Source organism: Phaethon aethereus (genome assembly GCF_964289735.1).
Source record: "Phaethon aethereus genome assembly, chromosome: 1".
NCBI classification, from domain to species: Eukaryota; Metazoa; Chordata; class Aves; order Phaethontiformes; family Phaethontidae; genus Phaethon; species Phaethon aethereus.
Genome location: NC_138575.1, coordinates 220,746,676 through 220,767,886, shown reverse-complemented (window position 1 = coordinate 220,767,886; position 21,211 = coordinate 220,746,676).

The window sequence follows — 21,211 nt, the reverse complement described above, 5'->3', positions numbered from 1 at the left end:
TTGCTTTTCCTGGTTTGATGATGCCAGAGGTTTTGATGCTGATCTAGGCAAGAGGATGAAAGGGTGCTGGGCTGTGTGAGGCTGCATTGCAGACTTTGCCACAGTAGGACCCAAGTATCCTTGCAGCCCCTGGAACTACTGAATTTGACTTTTACTTAGGTTTTCCTGGCTGTAGGTTACAGTTTTCTGCTATGTCGGCAGCAGAGGCTCGCTGTCCTGCAAGGACATGCGTTTGCTGCTTTCTGACACCCAAGACTGTCGCAGTCACAATTACAGTTACAGAATCCAATTCGTTAGCTAAAGCTATCATATATTTGTGCATTTAGCTCTGTAGAGCCCTGTGTTAAATGACGGTGGTGACCCAAATGGTCATTAATGCCCATGAACATTTGGTCCCATTACAAGTGGAAAGCTGAGGTTGAGTCTTTAGAGCTGATATCCCGAGAAAATTTCTCCACTAGATCCCCAAAAGCCTGGTTAAATAGTCTAAGCTCTGACTCCATTCTGCATATGCTGTATGAGGGTCTATTCCCCTAAAGCACAGAGTGCTCTCTCTTTTCAAACCTGTTTTGTGGTTGGACTGCTGTCTCACTGTGTCTTTGTGAACACTCACTGTGACAAGTGATTTTTGCAGCCAAGAGTTCCTTCTTCAGAGAGCAGAGGTAGGGGAATATTAAGATGTAGGAATTAAGCATGAAGACCTGAAGCATGGTAACCACAGAATCTCTTCTAGCTCATTTTGACTCTGGTGTATGCTAGCAAGTATTAAAATAAACTCAATATTTAACAGGTTTGATAGACTCCCTGGGAGCCTGAATGTGCAGCTCATTTGGGGGGCAAGTGTTCGATTACACAGACTGCATTGCTTCAAGCCAGTTAGTATCAGGTTTAGAAATAATCCTGAGCACATTTGATTTGGTAGAATAGCCATAGCTTTTGATGTCAGTGTCTTTAGTCCATGACTGGAACTGGTAATTTCTGATGGGTCCATGTAAATGTTCTTGTTCAATTAGGGACTTAGTTGCTGCCAAATGTAGAGTGGGGTCTCTTAAAAATTCCCATTACTTGTACATTGCAGGGTGCACCCCTCTACAGCAGGCTGCTGGCTGGCTGCTGTTTTCTCTGCACCTTCCTCTCCTCACCCCAATGATGACTTCTTCCTGAAGTAGAGGAAACAACTATGTCCACTGGCACAGATATTGCCCTTTTCAGGGCCTTTTAACCATCTTAAATCTCCTGTTGTTGCCTGCTTACCCCATATAGCTGGTTTTTAACCAGTCCTCTTTAGTACTTCTGTATTCTGTCAACTCTGAGAAGTTCACCTCTTCTCTGTGATGATACCAGGCTTATCTGTAAAACATGGCAAAAAGAAGTCCTTGCCGAAGAACCGAAATTGGCTGTAACAGGGGTGTGCCGGTCTCCTCATTAGGAAATGTGTGCTCTCCCATTGCCCAAGTGATGAGCAAGGTGTTTCGTGGCATGAAACATACCTTATGCTCCTCATAGTCAAGACTGGAAAGTCTCAGGGCTGTCATAGCCATTTTGTTCATCGAGGTGCACTGATTTGGCTCAACCCCAAATTCTCCTTTAGGCTGTGCATGTGGGTTAGCCCTTTTAATCAGAAGATGAGCAGCACAAAGTGTCCTTTAAGCAAGATAAAGGAGATTCAACGCTGGCATAAGTTATTCCCATGAGAAGAGAAAAGGAAATTCATACTGCTAAAAGGCAATTTTATTTGCAATCAAATTGCATCCACAGTTGGGTCTTTAATGGGAATGGAGATTTCGGGAGAAACTAGTACCTTTCCTTCAGTTAGTTAAATTGTCACAAAAGAAAGCATGAGCACATCAACCCATGCTGTGATAGCCTTTATGGCCAGAGAGGCCTTCATCCTCCTGTAGCATGATTTCCTGAGGACCTCAAATCATAGTCCATCTCTCCTCCCCAGTTTGGCCTCTCTTACTGCTCCCCTGCGCCTTAAGCAATTCCCTGCTTTAGTATGGGAGCCCCTTCAAAACGTGTGGCTTGAACCAGTATCTCCACCTTGCCCCATGATTCATATTGCCAAGGAGGTTCTTAGTTCTACACAGACTGTCCCATTAGCATGCCCCCCCCTTGGACTGCACTTCGGAAAACACTGCTGCTGTTTCAAGAGGATAAGCACACGCAGAGTTTGCAAGGGCATGCGCTGAGCTGAGGGTGGTGAGCATCATGAAGAATAAGGCCACATAGGAGGGATGGTCCTCATGCCAAATCTCTGCCTTGCCTAATGTATATAGAATAGGGCTGTGACCACAGATGTGTCTTGCTTGGCTACTGGCAGGTCTTTGGGCTCTTGTTACTGAAAAAAGCATAATAATGTATCTGGACATAGCAATAGCCTTGATAGGAAAAAGGAAGTTTTCCACTTGCACTTACAACTTCTCTTTCCACAGTCTTTCCTGATTTTCCTAATGCCTCCTGGGAGTCTCTTGCTGTACTTCACACCTTATTCCTGTAGGAATAAGCACACTCAAAAGGGTAGATGTTCTCATCAGCTTTCCCATGTGCTTTTGACACGTGTGTTGTGTTGCAATAGGTGTAACATGGTGGTGGAAGTTGTGGCATAGATACTAAAACGTTTGCCTTGTTCTTGGTCCTGGCATTCAATGTACCACTGGAATGTGTTTGTGTTTTGTAAGGGTTGTGAGCTGTGGGTATGCAGGGGAGAGTTAGGGAAGGAAAAAAACTTTTTTTTTTTTTTTTTAAGAAATAAATACCTTGACTCCTAAGTGCTTTTGCTGCAGGAATTTTGTTTGTGCATATTGCTTCATGGCATTCCAAAATACATTGTTGATGGCTCTGGTAGCACCATCCTCGAGGCCTCTGTCTGGGATACCTGAATTCTAGGTCTAAGCAAGTAGGAAGTTCAAAGTATTGCTTTTTGTCTAGAGGGAATGATATCTTTAACTGTTATATGGGATGATGGTCAAGTCAGCGTAGAGAAGGTGCATGGATCATTCAAACTCAGCTGAAGGATGGGGAAACTTTTACTCATATTTTGGCACGATGGAATGAGTATTTCCAGAGAAAATGAAAAATTATTTGTCTTGGCTGATTCTTGCTCTTCCTTGGTGTGGCAGAACAACACAAAGCATGAAACTGTCTGCCGCTGCAATCTGCTTCAGTTTCTGAGAAGGCTTTTCTCAGACAACCTGTAAAGCACCTCCTTGCTGTGTTTACAGTAATACGCAAACTTGCTGTGGGAGCTCTGTATAGCAAAAGATATAGAATAAAGTAGTCATCATCTGCAAAGCATGTGGTAGTTTCAGCTTTATGTATTTAAGCTTTTAAAAACAAAATAAATTACTTCTTTTGCACTCCAAAACAGCGACTGTCAATCACTTTCAAGTAGGGCTTAAACCATCCCTTCCCCCCAGCTCTGTCCTGTTGGTTTTCCTGCTGTTATTTCGGGTATGTTTATATTTTGGATGGGAGTCAGAGGGAAGAAAAAGCTTTTTATGAACAAATCACATGGATGGTGTAGACAGCAAGATCTTCAGGGACTGGTAACATTTGTCCATGACATACAAACTAGAAGAATTATAAATAACCTGGAAAACAGGGCTGCTGTGGAAAGCAAACTGGACTGCTTGGTAGCCTTTGCTACATAGTCAAAAAAAAGCGCCTTTTTCATGAAGGCAAAGGAGACGTGATGCAACTGGGCAAGAAACAGATGCCACCCAGAGCTAGAGAAGGACCCTGTGGAGCAGTGTCCAGAGAGGGATTTAGTGGCTAGAGTGCACAAACAGCTGAAATAGTTTCCAGCATGATGCTGTTAGGAGAGATGTGATACTGGGATGTGTGAGCAGAGGGATGACATGGAGGGCTGCCCTGGGCCACTGACATCACTGCAGTGGAGAAGGGAATGTGGGAGCCGATCCAGAGTCTACCCTTGGTAGAGCACGTGAAAATCCTGAGTAGAAGAAGCCATCAGATTTATTCAAGAGTGGCATAAGGATTACAGGGTGCTCAGTCTGCGATATTTAGCAGAAAGAAGGCACAGACATGTTTGGTACCGAGTCTTGATGTCCTGAGTGTCATATAGGTACATTCACAGACACTGCTGGGTCCTTCAGCTCCCCAGCAAGAAAAACCCAATTGTGGGAAGATCAAGTCATGTAAATCTAAATGAAGCTTTGTATACCCTGAGTTGAGGTCCATAAGCTTCAGCTTTCACCCATTTGCAAATCCAGTATACTTCTCAAAAACAGAAACTGGAGCTTCCTCCAAAGTCACTAAGGAAAAAGGGCCCCTCTATAAAGTGAGTCATAGAATGGTTTGGGTTGGAAGGGACCTTTAAAGGTCATCCAGTCCAACTCCCCTGCAATGAGCAGGGGTGCTCAGAGCCCCTTGCCTTAGATGTGTCTCTTGGAGCAAGATGAGTAGCCTGGAGATGCCTCTCAGTCTTGGTGGACTTGAGAGAGACCTTGAAGACTCCTTTGAAGTAGCTACCTAACCTTTAGGTGTAAAAGGCTTCGTTTAGGAGGAAGACTTTCTCCTACACTGCAAGTCCTTTATGTCAAGACTAGAAGCATTTTTGAAAGAGATGTTTGAGTTCTACCCAAATTATCATGCTCTTGAGAACTGTGACAAATGAAGGAGTAATTATAACACTTGTGTCAAAAGAAAATTTGAGGCTGCTGTTGCATGGAGTGAAACCATCTGCCTCCAGCTCTGGTCTACTGTGACATCATGGAGAGGCCACTAGTCTATGCGTTGGCAGGAGGTGAGAGCCATCAATGCATCACAGTGGGTACCTTGCTGAACATTTTTCACCGCCCAATGGTCTCTGCATAATGTAAGTTTGAGATAGCTGCATTCAGGCAAAGCTTTCTCATGGGAGGCTTACTCAAGGCTTACTCATGGGAGATGACAACAGCTCCCACTGTTTTGCCATGGATTGGGGGTGGGCTAAGCCCACCACTGAATTCCATAGACCCAGACAGAGACCACTTTTAAGGCTGCCATTGACTTGCCATCTACCTGTGACACTATCACTGGTCGTAGAAACCATTTGCTCCTCTCACTTCCCATTGCTGCCTTTTCACCTCTCTCAAGCCCAGACTTTCCTCCCCTAGTTTTGTCTTGTCGCATATAGGCTTGGCCTCCAGGAATATATCACTTTCCCCATGACATCCTCCTGGCCTGGGCTGTTTCGCTCACTCCTGTTCCTCCTTGCCCAATGGCTTCAGGCATGATGCATGTGCTGTCTCTGATGAATCCAGCTTATTTGCTCGAATGGTAATTGTTGTTTTTAATGCACAGAGCTGAAAAAAACACCTTCCCAGCATGAATGTGACAGGGCATCACTGCCCTGGGAGATGCTGAAGCTGTCTTTGCATTTAGCTGTCCAGCTGGCAAGGAGATGATAGCATTGTGGGGCAGGAGAGCAGTGCGCAGAGATGCAAGTCCCATCTGAAAGGATGAGCTAGCACTGATTAATTCAGATTAAGGGCCACAACAGCCAGCTGGGAACTGGTGGGCAGAGATAATAGCAGTTTCAGTGGCTGTCTTTCTGGCTTTAAATATTCCCATAAGAAGGAAGGGGGAGGGGGGCGTGTTGGATTTATTGCAAGGTTGATGTGCCCAGACTTATTTCCTATTAAATGCAAATGATGGTAGGACCAGTAGGGTCATTCAGACCCAGTACCTGGCTTCAAATTCCCATTTCATGTGGAATAAGATGTTTACTGGTTTGTAGTGCTAAGGATTGAAACCTGCTTTTAGGACTCATACACACGCTGCAGCTCTTCATGGATGCAAGCGCTGGGTTGTGTGCATAGACACAACAGGGGTTGTCCAGCTGTTGGGCTTCATGTGTTTGTTCTCAGCTGCTTCATCTCACATGTGGTGTGATGGCACACCTGAGAGAGCTTGTGCCTGAATGCAAGGAGAGGATTCCCAAGACCTGGAACCCAGTGCTGAGCAGCAGCTGATATTTTATGGTCTATATACTGTTTTAAACCCTGTGGCCATACAATATCAAAGGGTAGACTGAGAACTAGTGCAAAATAGAGAAAAAAAATAGATATTCCTAGGCATGCAAACAGCAGACAACACTGGGTGACCTAAAAGTTCTCAACATTTCAAGTTGAACTAAATACTTACTTGAAAGCAGAGAGTTACAGGTCTCTAGATCCTAGGTCCTCTGGAAACTTCGATGGTCTCTAGATACGCTCTTCCCTGACTTACATGTGTCTTGATTAACAAGAATGTTAAATCAGCATTTTTCAATCTCAACAGTCTCAGAAGTGATCAAAAGCTTAAGACTATACCTAAAAAATGAAACACCAACAAGGGCAGCTTCCCGTGAAGGGAGGGGGAAGGTGAGGGACTTGGTGCTTTATTACAGAGCAGTTGGTTGATGCACAAGACACAAGTATTGCTGGAAGGTCACCCAAAAATTAATCCATGTGAGCCAGAGCAAAGATGATAGAAGATGGAATGGAGCCACCTTGGTCAAGCAGACGCTGGTCTTGGAGCAAGCATTGCCGCACCACGCCAGTGCAGAGGTATTGAGATACAAAGTACGTAAAGTTCATTTTGCATCAGCCAGTCGTGATGACACCAGACTGAGACACCAACACCCACCCAGCCTCAGAGAGTTGGAAATCAGCACCTAAGTAACCTCGGCATGGGCAATTTACCCCAAAACACCGCTAGCTGCAGAATCATAGAAACTGTGGGTTAGAAAAGACCTTTCAAGGCCATCTAGTCCAACCCCCTGCCATCAGCAGGGACATCTTCAACTCGAGCAGGTTGCTCAGAGCCCTGTCCAACATGACCTGGGTTGTTTCCAGGGGTGGGGCATCGACCACCTCTCTGGGCAACCTGGGCCAGGGTTTCACCACCCGCACTGTCAAAAATTTCTTCCTTAGATGTAGTCTAAAATCTAGAAGAAGGTGTGGTTGGAGTCGGGGTTGTCCCCAAGGACTGCACTGCACAGGTGGGCAGGGGTTACCACGTGTAACATCTCTGAGAAAGGTTCTTCTTGTCCCACGGCGCTGGCCAAGGGTACCCCACTGCTCTGCAGGGGAAGGTTGTCTGGGCCCCCATCCAGCCTGGGCTTGGCAAAACGCTGGTCATTGACAGTCTGTGCGGGGTCTCCCGTTTTGTTTCCCATCAATCTCTGCAGAAAGGGGATTCAGAGGCATGTCTGGGACACGGCCAGCGGCCTTTGTGCTCACCGCTTTGGTGACAGAGCCTGTTTTCTATGAACCGCCGAGACACCGAAAGGAAACTGAAAGCCTCTGTGTACAACAAGCCCCACTGGCAGCAGGAACCATGGGCTGCTCTGCATGGAGGAGCCGCAGCCGCTTGAGGAGGCTATTCTACCCACGTAAGCTGCGAGGGCAGCTCTGTCCTCCACGTGGGGCAGGGATGCTCAAAGGAGCGGCAAGATCTGGATGCAAAGGCTGAAGAGGAGGGGAAAATCCAGGATGTGGAGCAAAACGGAGGTGATTCTTTGTGATGAAGTACAATAAAGGTATATAAAAGCTAAACTGCGGTTGCTTCAGTAACTAAGTAGGTCTGCCTAGCTCACCACCTGTGGCTTCCACTCTTGAAATATGCTTTGCTCCTTTTAATACTCCTGTGGAGTAGGGAAATACCCCAGTCAGGGTGGGTATTGGAAGCAAGCACAAGAGATACATGAAGACCCAGCTCTGCAAAGCTATTGGGTGCCCTGAAGTATTTCTCCAGTCGCTATGGCCAGATATGGACTCAGGCAGGAAGCAGAGATGGGGGCAAGAGTCTCCCCAACTGACTTAAACTACTTTATAGAGGTAGTAGTGTTAAAACCCTACAGTCGATAAGGAAATCTGGATCACCTTCTGGTGGCACTTTTCTCTCGTCATTGAATGTAAAAGTGTGAATATCAGATAGGGTGATAATTTAGATTCACCAGTTGACTTCCTAAAGCTGGGAGACAGTCACTAGAGCCTGATGCTGGGCTGGTGTAAGTACATAACTACCTTTAGTCTTGAACTCCGGTGCAGCATTTTAAAAATCCATTCTCTTCATGCATGTGTAGCCATCTCTGAAGTTGCACTGCTTATATCTGTCATGTCTAACATCTTCTTGGTATCTTATTTATCCATTAAAAATGTACCTTTAGAGTAAACTGTAATTCAAAAGCAACAAAAATTCTGTTTTCCTTTTGCCCTTATCCTTAATGGCAATTAAAAAAAAATATTTACATATATTTTTAACCAGAATTTCTCAAATCTCTTCACTGTTTTTAAACTGATTTAGGTGAACTCAATTTAGGTGGCTTATGGCCATTTTGCTTTGGAAATTATGAGCTACATATTTTGATGCACCTTGGTTCTTTCTCATTCCAACCCACAGCTCAACACCTCAACAGCATGAGCTACAAAACCTGCTCTTGCTTTGACCCAGGCAGCCAAACTCAAGAACTGCAAATTGAGTAACAGATCTGGGCATCTGAAGAGCTCCGGGATGTTCAAAATAATATCTTCAAAAAAAATGAAATAGCTGGGGTTTTGTCCAGATGGCACAGCTCATCTTCCCCTCCTTGCTTTGAGGAAGTCCGAGAAGGTCCCACTTGGGTGGGGTTCATGCTCTTGGAATAAAAATAGTACCTCGGTCATGCTTGGGCCACTCTCCACAAGTGCATATGCCCTTAGCAGCCTCAATAGGACATTGCATGTATCACTCATCTTCACCTGCAGATTAATTAAGCCCTGGAAATAGATACTGGCTTATTCCACTCCATGTTTTCTTTCTGGAGAGCAGAGCAACTCTGCATGAAGTCTCTAGGTTGATCCACTATTTGTCTTTGCCAATTTTGTCTTCCCTGGTGGACCTCAACCAAGTCATTTAACCTACCAAATGTCTCTGTTCCCTCATCAGTGAGCCAAACGTATCTTCCTTCTCTACACTATAGCACCGGTCCCTAAGAAAAAGCTGGAGCTGGATCAAACTGAATTCTTCACGGTGCTATAGGAGATGTGAAGAAGTGCAGCACAACAGCCTTCATTTTGGTAATAGGTGGAGGAAGTGCAAAAAACTAAAGTAAAATAAGACTTTAAATGAAAAAATCACCTCTCTGATGTCTATAAAAATTCTTTGAGCACTGCAGTGAACAAGTAACTGAAAGAACAACTACTTGACAACCTATTTTGATTGCTTTATCTAAATTATACATATTTTAAATAAGTATATATGTAACAAACATATGACATAGAACTAAGCTGAACTCTTAAACTACAAACAAAAGTCCCCAAACAGGAGACTACAGCAAATCTAACCTGGCAAGAGGCCATTACCATTTAAAATAAAGGATAAGATATTGAGAGAGAAGCTCTATAACCATGCAGATGCTGTGTTTACTAGGTAAGAGCAGAAAAATGTCAGCAGTGAAATAAACCTTGACAAAATGGGGCACAGCACACAAGCGCAACACAAGCTGTGACGGGGGATAAAATATTCTTGAGGTCTTTGAGCCAGTACAGTTTTCTTATCACAGCTGGCTCTGAGTTTTCATCATCTTGATCACATCTCCATCCTACTCCAATGAACCCATGGGGAGACAGCACTCATGGTCACATCTCGGGACAGCTGCTTGCTTCGCCGCCGCTTCTAGCTCTCCTTTCAGATGCGTTATATAGTTCCTCTGACTCTCGCATATCTGGGCGAGCTCTCTCAATGTCTCCTGTAACTGTTGCTTTTCTCTCTTGTATTGCTGTTGGTCACCGTCTGATTTTTCCTCGAGGCACTGAGCAAAATTTTTGATTTTTTGAGCTTCTCTTCTGTTTCCCAGTATATCTGTTACAGTTTGGTAGTCTTCACATTCAGCCAGGTGGTCAGGCATACCACTGATTTGCAAGGTGAGTTGTTTATTGGCACACTTCAGGGTTTTGGTTTTGTATTCTAGTAGTTGGAGCCTTTCTTCCCTTTGTTGCACTGTGTCTTTGATGTTCTTCCTTTCCTTCTGCAACTCTTCCACCAATGTCTTGTAAGGGCCCATCTTGGATTGCAAGCCATGGTTCAGAATTTGCACATCTTTGATTTCTTCTTTCAGGTCATAGTTTCTCGTGCTGAGAAACCAATTTGGCAACCAAATCTCTGAGGTCCTATATTTGATTTCAAAATGTTTCATTGAAAGAGGTCAGATCCTGAAATGACATTTGCCGGGGATGTCCATACCAGTGGTGGAGGAAAGGACTGGGGTCTGGAGAGGTGAAGCTCTGGAAAACTATAGAGGAAAGGGGGCGGGGAGTAGAATTTTAATCACTTTGATTATTCCAAATCTGATGTTTAGTGTTACTGCATTTGACCACCTACCCTGCTCCTGACCATTTCTCTTTATCAGCAGGACCATTTTTAGTACATCATTACTTACACGGATTAAAGCTGCTGTGAAAATTGGATGCCGTACACTTTGGGCCCCTGCCTTTGTCCCTGGAAGAACCGAAATCTGCAATACATGATCTGGATATACTGTAAAGTGTATGGCTTGAGCCCAAGCAAACCAGGCTGCGATCGTCTCAGATCTAGTTAAAAAACATCAACCTAGAGATATCTCTCCTAAGAAGTCCACATCTTCCCATGACTATTTAACCCACTTTCTCTCTTTTTAGGAAGACCCTTTTAACTAAGAAGCCTGGATTGAACCAAGAACCTGTTAAGAAAGATAAAACTAAGCAAAACAAATTTTCCTCTATTTTCTCATGGGGAAGAGGTTTTTTCCTCCTTCACTCCAAGCACTGCCCTCCCAAAGCCCCATCTCAAGAAGAAATCACAAATAATAGAGGAGATTTATGCTTTTGGGAGACACCACACTCTCTCATTCTCTTTTGTTTTAATTAAGGCATTCCAAGAGTTATTACAGGAGGTGTTAGCAATGGTATCAAAGCTCTCCATAGCGATTAACTCACCCCCCTTCATTTTTTAACTCTTAGGGCCTGATGCAGCACATAGGAGAGTTAATAAAAAGCCTTTTATTGACTACAGCAGCCTCAGGGCCAAGCCCTCTTTTAGCCTCTAATGTGAGAAGTATGGACAGGCTGCCATCAAAAACCTGCATCTAAAAATGCAGAATGGCTCTGAATCAACTTCTATTTTCATAATGGTACAAGGAAAAAAAAAAGAAGAAGAAAAAAAAAGCTGTCTTTATGCACATGGATAGATGCATCTTTAGGCCATGCAAAAATAGATGATGGGGACAGTATGGTAAGCCCTTGGGGTTGCCTTCACCCATCTGCACCAGGCCCATCAATCATTTAACATGACAAAACAGGCACCCACTGCCCCACATATGTAATGCCTTTGTCTCCTCAATGCTTCTATTTTAGAGGAGTTTGCTCAGCTTCCACGCAATGAGAGCAATATGATACCTCCAAAGTAGGAAATATTTGTCTCCCACTGAACCTGATGGGATATGGGTGCCCAGTGCCCCAAGGGACTCTTGTTCAGTTTTGTTTGCTCAGGGTTGCCCAGCAAGTCAGTGGCAGAACATGGATTTCAATGTACATCTCCCATAGTCTGTGCCAGGGCTTTTGCAGTCTCAATTCTTTCAGCGCTTGTAGTCTGCTACTTGCATGCAAACACGAGCTTGCCTGGTTACAATCCCTCACATTGTCTGCAATGCCTTGACCAACGAGAATTGAAGCATGCTTTGCATGACTCCGATGCAAAAGCCCAGGCTGGCTGGGGGAGCTGGGAAAGACACCACTAAGGTGAAGACGTTTTAGCCATATAAAGAGAAATATGACAGATGCCAGAAGCGGTTTAAAGACAGTAAATTTGGTCATTCTCATAGTGCACAAACTAGAAGGCATTTAATTAAATTAGCAGGTGAGACGCTATGAACATGCTGAAGTAGATATTTCCCTTCACGTCATTAGGCTATGAAGTCATTGCCACAAGGATGGCAAAAATTTACATGGATGTGGTTGTCAAAATTTTTGACCAATATTTCACAGAATCACAGAATCACTAAGGTTGGAAAGGACCTTCAAGATCATCAAGTCCAACCATTAATCCAGGGCCACCATGTTCCCTAAACCATGTCTTGAAGCGCCACATCCACACATTTTTTGAACACTTCCAGAGATGGTGACTCCACCACCTCCCTCTCACACTCCCTAATGCTCCTCAGCCTCTCCACTTCCTCTTTCAGCTCTGCCACCATGGGCTCAGGAAAGCAAAAGTTTGTGAAAGAAAAATCCTGTAGGGAATATTAAAACAAAGATACCATTTCTAGCTCAAGAAAACCATGAGCTACAAACTGCCAGGGTTTTCACTACAGTGAAAGCTCCTGTGAGACCCCACCTGGAGCACTGCATCCAGCTCTGGGGCCGCCAGCATGAGGCAGACGTGGACCTGTTGGAGTGGGTCCAGAGGAGGGCCACAAAGATGAACAGGGGGCTGGAGAACCTCCCCTCTGAGGACAGGCTGAGAGAGTTGGGGTTGTTCAGCCTGGAGAAGAGAAGGCTCCAGGGAGACCTTATTGCAGCCGGCCAGAGCTTGAAGGGGGCTGATAGCAAAGGTGTGGATCTTTCCCATCTTTAATGGGTATGGTACCTATAAAGAGGTAATGGTTTTCAACTCAAAGAAGGTAGATTTAGATTAGATATTAGGAAGAAATTCTTTACGATGAGGGTGGTAAGACACTGGCATAGGTTTCCCAGAGAAGTTGTGGCTGCCCCATCATTGGAAGTGTTCAAGGCCAGGTTAGACAGTGCTTTGAGCAACCTGGTCTAGTGGAAGGTGTCCCTGCCCATGGCAGGGGGGGTTGACTTACAGGTTTCTCTAAGTCTATGATTCTGTATCTACTTGCTCCTTCTACTGGTCTTGAAATACTGCATTAGAAAGATGTTTAACCTGAGCCCAAATAGCTGTTCCTGCAGTCTAAAAGGCTGAGTTTACTAAGGGTCCATGTAACTCCTGCTCCGAACTGGAAGACCCAAGAGCAGACTATTTCAGTCACTGAGCAGCACCAGCCTTCACGCTACATGCAATATAAATTACTGTAACAACCTGTTGGGCTGAGCTGAATTTGCCTTGGAGAGATGATTTGGCCTTAAACAGTTTTTCTGCCAGAGATGGGAGGATATGGGGGCTACAAAGAGGTGTAAACCAGCCATCTCCACGGTGTCCCTCAAAAAGATTGAGTGAGGGGAGTGATCCTAATTATGGACCTTTTATTTGAAGGCAAGGGAAAACAACACAGATTTATTCAGGTCAGGGGAATACTGAGCAGCTGATCACGTGCTAAATATTTATGTCCAGCTGGGGGATTCCTCGGAATGATATTTTTCCACCCGTCTGTAATGAAGCTGGCAGCAGACGCCCTCCAGAGCTCATTAACCTAGTGGTAACTACGTCCATAAATCCAGACATCAGGACTTGCCTGGGCAGAGGACAGGGCTTGATTTGCTTTGGCTGCAGATGAGATTTTTGACAGTGGGTCAGAAACTTTCCCAGCTCTGAACCAGTGAGACTTTGCCCCTTGCTCTCTGACTATGTGTCCCTATCTGGTGACAATTTGCTTTCTAACCGGGGGCCAGAAAGCGGAGCTGCTGGCTTTGATCGTAAAGTCAACAGTAGATAAAACAGGTGATAAAGGCTCGGGTATTCCTGCTCTCTTTCCCTGCTCTCTCCCCCTGCTCAGGCTCTGAGATCAGTCGGTAACACACTGTTTATTTTTCCACCAGCAATGTCCCCTCCGCCAGCCTGGGGTGGTGGTGACCCCCTAGAGAAGCACTGATGGTGCCTTGGTCAGCATCCAGCCCCCCTTCTCTGATACAGACGGGAATACGAGGAATGCACAGTGTATTATATGAACCACCTTCCTATAGGGTTTGCTTACAATCTCACTCCTTCCCTGGTTGCTAGGTGGTTTTGGTCGCAGCCCAGCCCCTCCTGGTGGGGGACAATAGGTCTTGGCTTGTCTTTGGTTTAGGTGTTGGCACATGTGTTTGCTTAAACCTGGCTATGTTATAACCCGTTTTAATAACAGCACCTTAGGAACTGGTCTGTGCAGGGGTGATCAGCTCTTTCAAGAGGCCTCAGCCCAGTTGTTGAGACACTGGCAGAGGCCAGAAGATGCTTTTGTCTCAGAGGAGTGGATGTGGAAGAGAACTGGTAGAAGGGTTCGCCCAGAGAGGTTGTGCAAGCTCCACCCTTGAAGGTTTTCAAACCACACCTGGATAAATCCCCAAGCCCAAACCCCAGAGCTGACCTTGCTGTCAGCAGGAGTTTGCACTGGAGACCTCCTGAGGTCCCTTCCAGCCTGCGTTGACTGTGGCCCTATGGGACAGCTGTGATCCAGCCGCAAGAGTTTGTCAGGGGAGGCTGCTGAACAATGGAGAGAGCATCTCTCCTGCCCCAGATGGGGTGGATCTCCCAGCGGAGACGGTCCACCCACTGGGGACCAAGGGGCGACCAGCAGGAATTTCACCTGGGGCTGAAATGCCCCCAAATACATATTGATACCCATCCAATTCTCATTTTTCAGCCTTTGTTCTAGTCTTATTAGTCACAGTGGCTCAACACGTTCCACACCAATGCAGATGCGGTTTTTCTCCTTTGGAAGGGTTTTCTTCTATAGGAGGTTTAATCCTCTCGGCCCCCCCCATGCTTCATATCCATCCCATATCTACCCCTATAATTGCAAAGATATTAGAGAGAAATGTTGCTTCCATGAAGGCCAGCGGGGTCAAGATGGAAATGCGGGCATCTCAGCATGAAATTTATTTGTCCTCCAGCTGACACACATGGAAAGTGCCAGAATAGGTGATTGATGGGCTGAGCATTGCCCAGCCATCTACAATCAGAGGCAACAGCCAACCCAGCCTGGGGACAACTCTTTGTGTACAGGCGGGTCCCCAACCCCACTGCTAAATAAATGCGCACGCAAGTAAACAAGAGCATTTCCTATGTGTGCAGATGAGAAGGAGTAAGAAATGCTTACTCCCTCCACTGTCAGTCTTTAACAAATTTATTCCAGGAAAAATGGAGCGAGTGAGGAAAATGAAGTGAGTAATAAGACGGGAATGGAGCTACCCTGCCGGGAATTCATCCGAGGAGATGGATGTCCCACTGTATAAATATTTGATCGTGTTTCTGATCAAAGGCATGTAGAGTAATTCACTAACCCGTGTTCAAGCAGGAAAAGAGAAAAGCCTTTCATTTAATATAAATCTTACTCCTCTCAAGCCTGCACCCCTTGAGGAATAGCAATTAAGGGAGGAAAAAAAAAAGGAATTATCATATAGAAGTGTTCAAGGAAGAGCAAAAAAGTGTCAGAAAATTGCAATTTTTTGTGGGTCATTTGCGGGGCAGGAGCAGTTTATTTGCCCAGGCGCATCTGTCCATATCCAGCCTGATCTGCCATCGGGGCTGCATGTTAGCTCGGCTTCAGTCACTGCTGTGCAGCCAGATGTTTATGTGGTTGGCCACTAACTCTGTCCTGTGGCTGACCTTATCCTCTTCTCCTCCTATAAGGAAAAAATCCTTATTATGCACAAATCATCCTGGGAGAAACCCTGGAAGTCTGCACATCCACCCATCAGAGACCCCTGGTTTTTTTTCTCCTGTCTCTAAGCAATTATTATCTGTTGGATAAGTCAAGTAACGAGCTTGCCATCTGATGGGTCCTCAGCACATTATTTCACAGTGCACTTGGGACTTAACGGAGGGTGTATGTGTGCATGCATATACGTGTAGATTTTGCAAATATGTGTAGATTTTGCTGTTGCTTGACATTTTGACCTACATTTTTATTGGACAAGACTAAGAAAAAGACCTTAAACAGTGTAAAGCTCCATGAAAGAGCATTTAGTATTTCGAGCATATGGAAATATTTTGCTGTACTGTTCATGTAACAATAACAACAACAACAATAATAATAATTCAAGCCAAAGTGATTTTGGTTAAAATTCTGAAAACACTACTTCCAGCTATAATAACCAAATGTGATATTCAGATTTTGTTGAAAGCTTTCCTTCCCCGTTTTTTTCTCTTCGCTTCACTTCACTCCCTCTTTAACAAAGCTTCAGCATGAAGCAAATATCTAAAGGTGTATAATTCCCTTAGTGGGTTTTTTTTCCAAACAAACAGCTGCCATAAATATGTGTAAGGACCAACCCAAACCAGGGGTTTGGTTTGCGTGCAGGGGTAGCTGCAAATATTCTGTACTGGGGGTGAATAACGTAGTTACAATGCATCAAGGGGAGATGACAGAGGGTCAGGAAGACCTTCTGAAGACATAGTGAAGCGAGGCCAGCAAGCCTGAATTTGGGGTATTTGCAAGGTACACTTGTCCTCTCCCATGATCAGTGCTTGGGAGCCACTGCTTTGCTCCACTCCCCGCTCAGCGGATCAAGAACGTTATTCCTGACCCTATTTCCAAGGCAGAAGCGCCATCTGCTGCAAGATCAACACTTCTCCATCCAAAAACTCCCAGATGTCTTCAAAACCCATCCGATTTGGAAAAACTGGGAAAGAAGAAGTCGTTTTCCATCTCCTGGATGAAATGGAGACTCAGTAACACACAAAGCTCCTGCCCAAGCCTGGTGCCTTGGCCAGTAGACCCTGGGTAGGAGGCACCTCTGCAAAATAACTTTTGCTTCCAAAGAACATTGTGTTCTTCTCCATCTGGGGGTGTCCCCCTGGGCCAAGGGTGCTCAGACTCCCTTTCCAGAGAACGCAGAGTTGCCAGTTTGACTGCTATGGCTGGCATTTAGATTGGTCCTTGTTTGTCTCAAGTGGAGGCATTGGAGGTGAGGATGGTTGAAATGAACTCTGGAAAGAGGAAGGTGGTTCCCATTACACTCCTGCAACTACTGCAGTGGAGCTGGGGAGGTCCTGGACAAGGCTCACAGCATCATAGTTTAATCCAGGCTCGCCGACTACTCTTAGCATCAATGAAGGTTGCTGAACCCCTGTCTGACATGCACTGACTCGGCTTATTCTCAGCTCCTTGGGGTCCAGGTCCTGCAGCTGGAACCTGGCCGGGCAAATAATACCTGGGCCACCTGGGAGAGGGGGCTGTGATGCACCTTGGCCAAAGCCCTCATCCTCATACATGGGCCCCCACCTGCTTTGAAATGCACAAGACAACAGGTTTGTTAAAGTGGCTGTGAAAGCTAACTTTTACTTTTGTCAAATAATGGGGTTTTTTTTCAAGTAAAAGCCTGTGTCATTGGAAACTGCCTGGCTGGCTGGGAGCGCATGAACAGCTTCCCGGGGATGCAGGTGAAATCTGTCTCTCTGACTCAAAGGCTGGTCCCATCCTTGACTTGGATGAGGTCAGGAGCTTCTCTGTGAAAAAGAAAAAGTGGGGGAAAACTTGTGATTCAGCCTGCGAGACCTGTTACTCAGGTCATGCTACGGCTCAGAAGGGAAACTGAGGCATGAGGTGATGCACCAGAAAATTTTGCCTAATTCTCCGATTCACCAAGGGCACAAACACCCCCTTTTCTCAGCATCTTAATCTGCCATGCAAATCCTGACTGCTCTCATCCCTGCTTGCTCTGAGACATGTATGTGCACAGGACAGAAGATCAAGCTGACTGAACACCCCATCTAAAGCCCCAGACAGGCTGCAAGGTGTAACCTTATGGGTTAAACCGCTGCTTGGGTCCCCCTGAGCCTCACTCCAGCTTGTTCCCTGACGTGGGAAACCACCTTTGAACGTTGAGGGTCCCATGTGTGTAAAACCTTCCCTGGGTTCAAATATTATGGCTGCTCCTGCTGGAAATATTGTCCCTGTTGATGTTTTTTAACATCATCCTCCCCCCGCCCCTTTTTTTTTTTTCTCTGTATCATGTGCAATCGGTCACTTGTTCTCTCCTTACCTATAAGCTTTCTGGGGCAGGAGCCCCTGCTTTGTGCCATCCATGGGAGGGGTCTTATATGACCACCTATCACAGCTGGACAGTAGCAGGACCCTCGTCCATGCCTAGGTCTTTTAAATGCTCTGCTGATAGATAAAATAATCACGACAAAACCACGACGGACATTTCTGAAGCTGGGAGGGACAGGCGGTCCCAGACCGGCCATAGACTGTCGTTAAACCTGCATTCACTTTTTTGGGTATTTCTTTTGGTGTGCTGGTTAAATCTGGTCTCTCTCTCAAGGACAATTTGCAAAGCTGAAGACCCACCCCGAGGTTGTTTCAAGGCACTGTGGCCAAGACACCTCAGCCTGCTTGCAGTCTTGTTGCTCACCAGTGGGTGTCATCTCAAAACCACCAGTCCTGGACTGGGTAGCTCTCTCCAGGCTGTATCTCAGCCTGCTCTTGCTGTGCTTTCCAGTAGGATTTTTCTCAACCTGGAAAGGATGTTGCCCTCTTCTCTCTGTTGCTATGTCCATCCTTAAAATTGCAAGTGCAGGCAGAGCTACTGCGGTTTGGGTTTGCACAGCACGGAGCATGGGGACGAGTCCCCGCGTAGCTGTCCCTGTCTAGGGCAGAGGCTGGATGAGAAGCAGTTGACAGCAGCACAAGACGGCTGGTGCACACACCAGTTTTTACCCACCTTCTCTTTGCAGCTCCCTTTTTAATGCCCTGCGCTGCAGCTGTGGGTCCCGCAGGACCTGGGAGCCGCTTTCAGAGGGAAGGAGCTGGGAACGTCTGGCTTTGCAAACACAGCCCAAGGGGTTTTGGGTACACAAAGAGGAGAAGAGGTGATTCTTTAGGTCCAACATATTTAAATGTAGCAAGAAGCCAGGTAACACATGGAGAAGAGAAGCCTCCAAGGAGACCTTATTGCAGTTGCCAGGACTGAAAGGGGCTGATAAGAAAGATGGGGACAAACATTTTAGCAGGGCCTGTTACAACAGGACAAGGGGTAACGGTTTAAAACTAAAAGAGAGGAGATTCAGACTAGATCTAAGGCAGAAATTTTTGACGCTGAGGGTGGTGAAACCCTGGCCCAGGTTGCCCAGAGAGGTGGTGGATGCCCCATCCCTGGGAACATCCCAGGTCAGGCTGGACGGGGCTCTGAGCAACCTGCTGGAGTTGGGGATGTCCCTGCTCATGGCAGGGGGTTGGACTAGATGGCCTTGAAAGGTCCCTTCCAACCAAATCCTTCTGGGATTCTGTGAAACTCACAGTAATGGCAGTAAAAGTCTAGGAGTGGCTGCTGGGGAAAAGAGTGTGTGTGGGGGCAATTTTATCCCAGATGAGGTTTGTTTTAAACAAACTTAGGTCAGAGGTAGCTTTCCCGGAGGTAGCTTTACCTGTGGAGGGGCCAAGATAGCAGAGGCTGTTCTGACCCAGATTACTGGGTCCTGGAAAGGGGTCTGCATGTGAGTATTTCCCTTTGTGCGTCCCCCGTGCTGCCCAGGCTGAGCCCTGGGCTCTGCACAGAATTTTAAGACCTTGAGCAGACAAGTCTGAAGCAGACTTATGTCCCTGCTTTGCAACAGACGTGGGTGTATGACGTGGATGTGCTACAGAAAAGAGTCAGAGATGTTTGGAGACCAAACATTGAACACGAGTCCAAATTCCTTCCCCAAACCAGTTCAAGTTCACCTCTGGTCACAGCTATCTGAAGGTACATGGGGAAGCAAGGGTGGCTTATAGGCTCCTAGGAGAAGCACTGAGGCTCAGCATCCAGCTCCACTACAAACCATGCACCTCGGCCAAAGCCCTCATCCTCATACATGGGTACCCACCTGCAAAATGGAGACTGCCACAGCAGCATGTAAGCACCTCACAAAGGAGAGGACATCTATTGCTCCACCGAGCGCCTTTCCGGGAAAAACCTCAAGTTTCTTTGGGAGAGAGGTTTTTATGATGATAAAACCATCATAACGGGACAGGTCGCATGGCAGGGAGAGGTGGGGAGGCATCTCAAGACATTGCATCTGCATCTCAGTTTGTTTTCATCATCATCCCACCAACTCGGGAAGCAGGAGCCCCTAATAACATCCCACTGTCGCTTGCCATGGAAAAAGCTGAACCGGTACGGGCAGCAGGCGGGCTGAGCGCCGCGTGATGCCGTGCTGCTCATGCACAGCCCTGGGTGACCAGCTTCGAACATGAAAATGAAAATGAAGTGAGTTGTCTTGGCAGGTGGGGGTGTGCTTCTGTTGGGCTGCTGTCTCTGATAAGGACCAGATGGCTGGACATCTCCAAATACATATGCAATTCCTCCCTTTCTCCTTTTCCTGGAAAAAATGGGCTGGGATCGGGACACAATATAATACCGTTGCTCCTAACCACCCACTGCTCACAGGGCCAGCCCTGAGCAGACCGTCATCACTCTTAAAAAAGTCTCAATGCTTTCCTGTTCCTCAAGCAATCAAGCATCCTATCTGTGATGAGAGCTTTCTTTTGAACACTTCTTTGACCCTCTGGCTTTCAAGGAGAGCTCAGAAGTGCCCATGGGGCTCTGACCCACAGCAGACTGTGGGTCCTCCAGCACCATCTCTTAAACAAAGATGCTCTGAGCATATCTTCCTAGAAACAGTGCTAAGAAATAGGGTGCTTGAGGAAAATGATCATGTGGACCACCTCCATCTCTTCAAGTATTACTAGGATAGCACTAGGCCAAGGGTGTCTAGGAGCCTTTGACCTTTGACCTCCTCCTTCTTTCTCTTATTCTGTAACATTAACTGGTACCCCTGACCTCCTGGATTTTGAGACGATGATTTATGGGGATGTTTGCACAGTGGAAAGGCTGAGCACTTTGTCCCTGTGCCTGTTGTGTCTGAGTGCCCATCAACCCCCACAACAGGACACTTGCCTGGTCCTCTCTTCCAGCTGTGGAGATGACAGAGCATGCTCTGGGCAAATACTAACCTTGCGGCTGTGCTGGGTGAAGAGAACGTCCTTGTTCTTGTACAGGGGTTAGTGCAATAGGGATCCCTTCTGGTTGAGGGAGAAAGCTGTACCATGGGTTTTGCCTTGTGTGTTGGCGCAGGTTCCAGCTCAGAAGACCATGTTTGAGTAGCTATGGGTCAACTCTGACAGATCTCTGACTCGCAAAGACCCAAAGCTGCAAATCTTGGGCACTGATTGACCTCACCATTGATACAAAAGCTCAGCAGCCACCAAACCCACAGGTACTGCAAGGGGAATGCCCAAGTCCCACCTCTGGTAACTAAGATGCCCTGGCAGGATGTGGTGGAGCTGCCAAGGAAAGAAAGCACATGTTGGTCTGTTGCAGCCAAGAGATGATTCCTGGAGCAA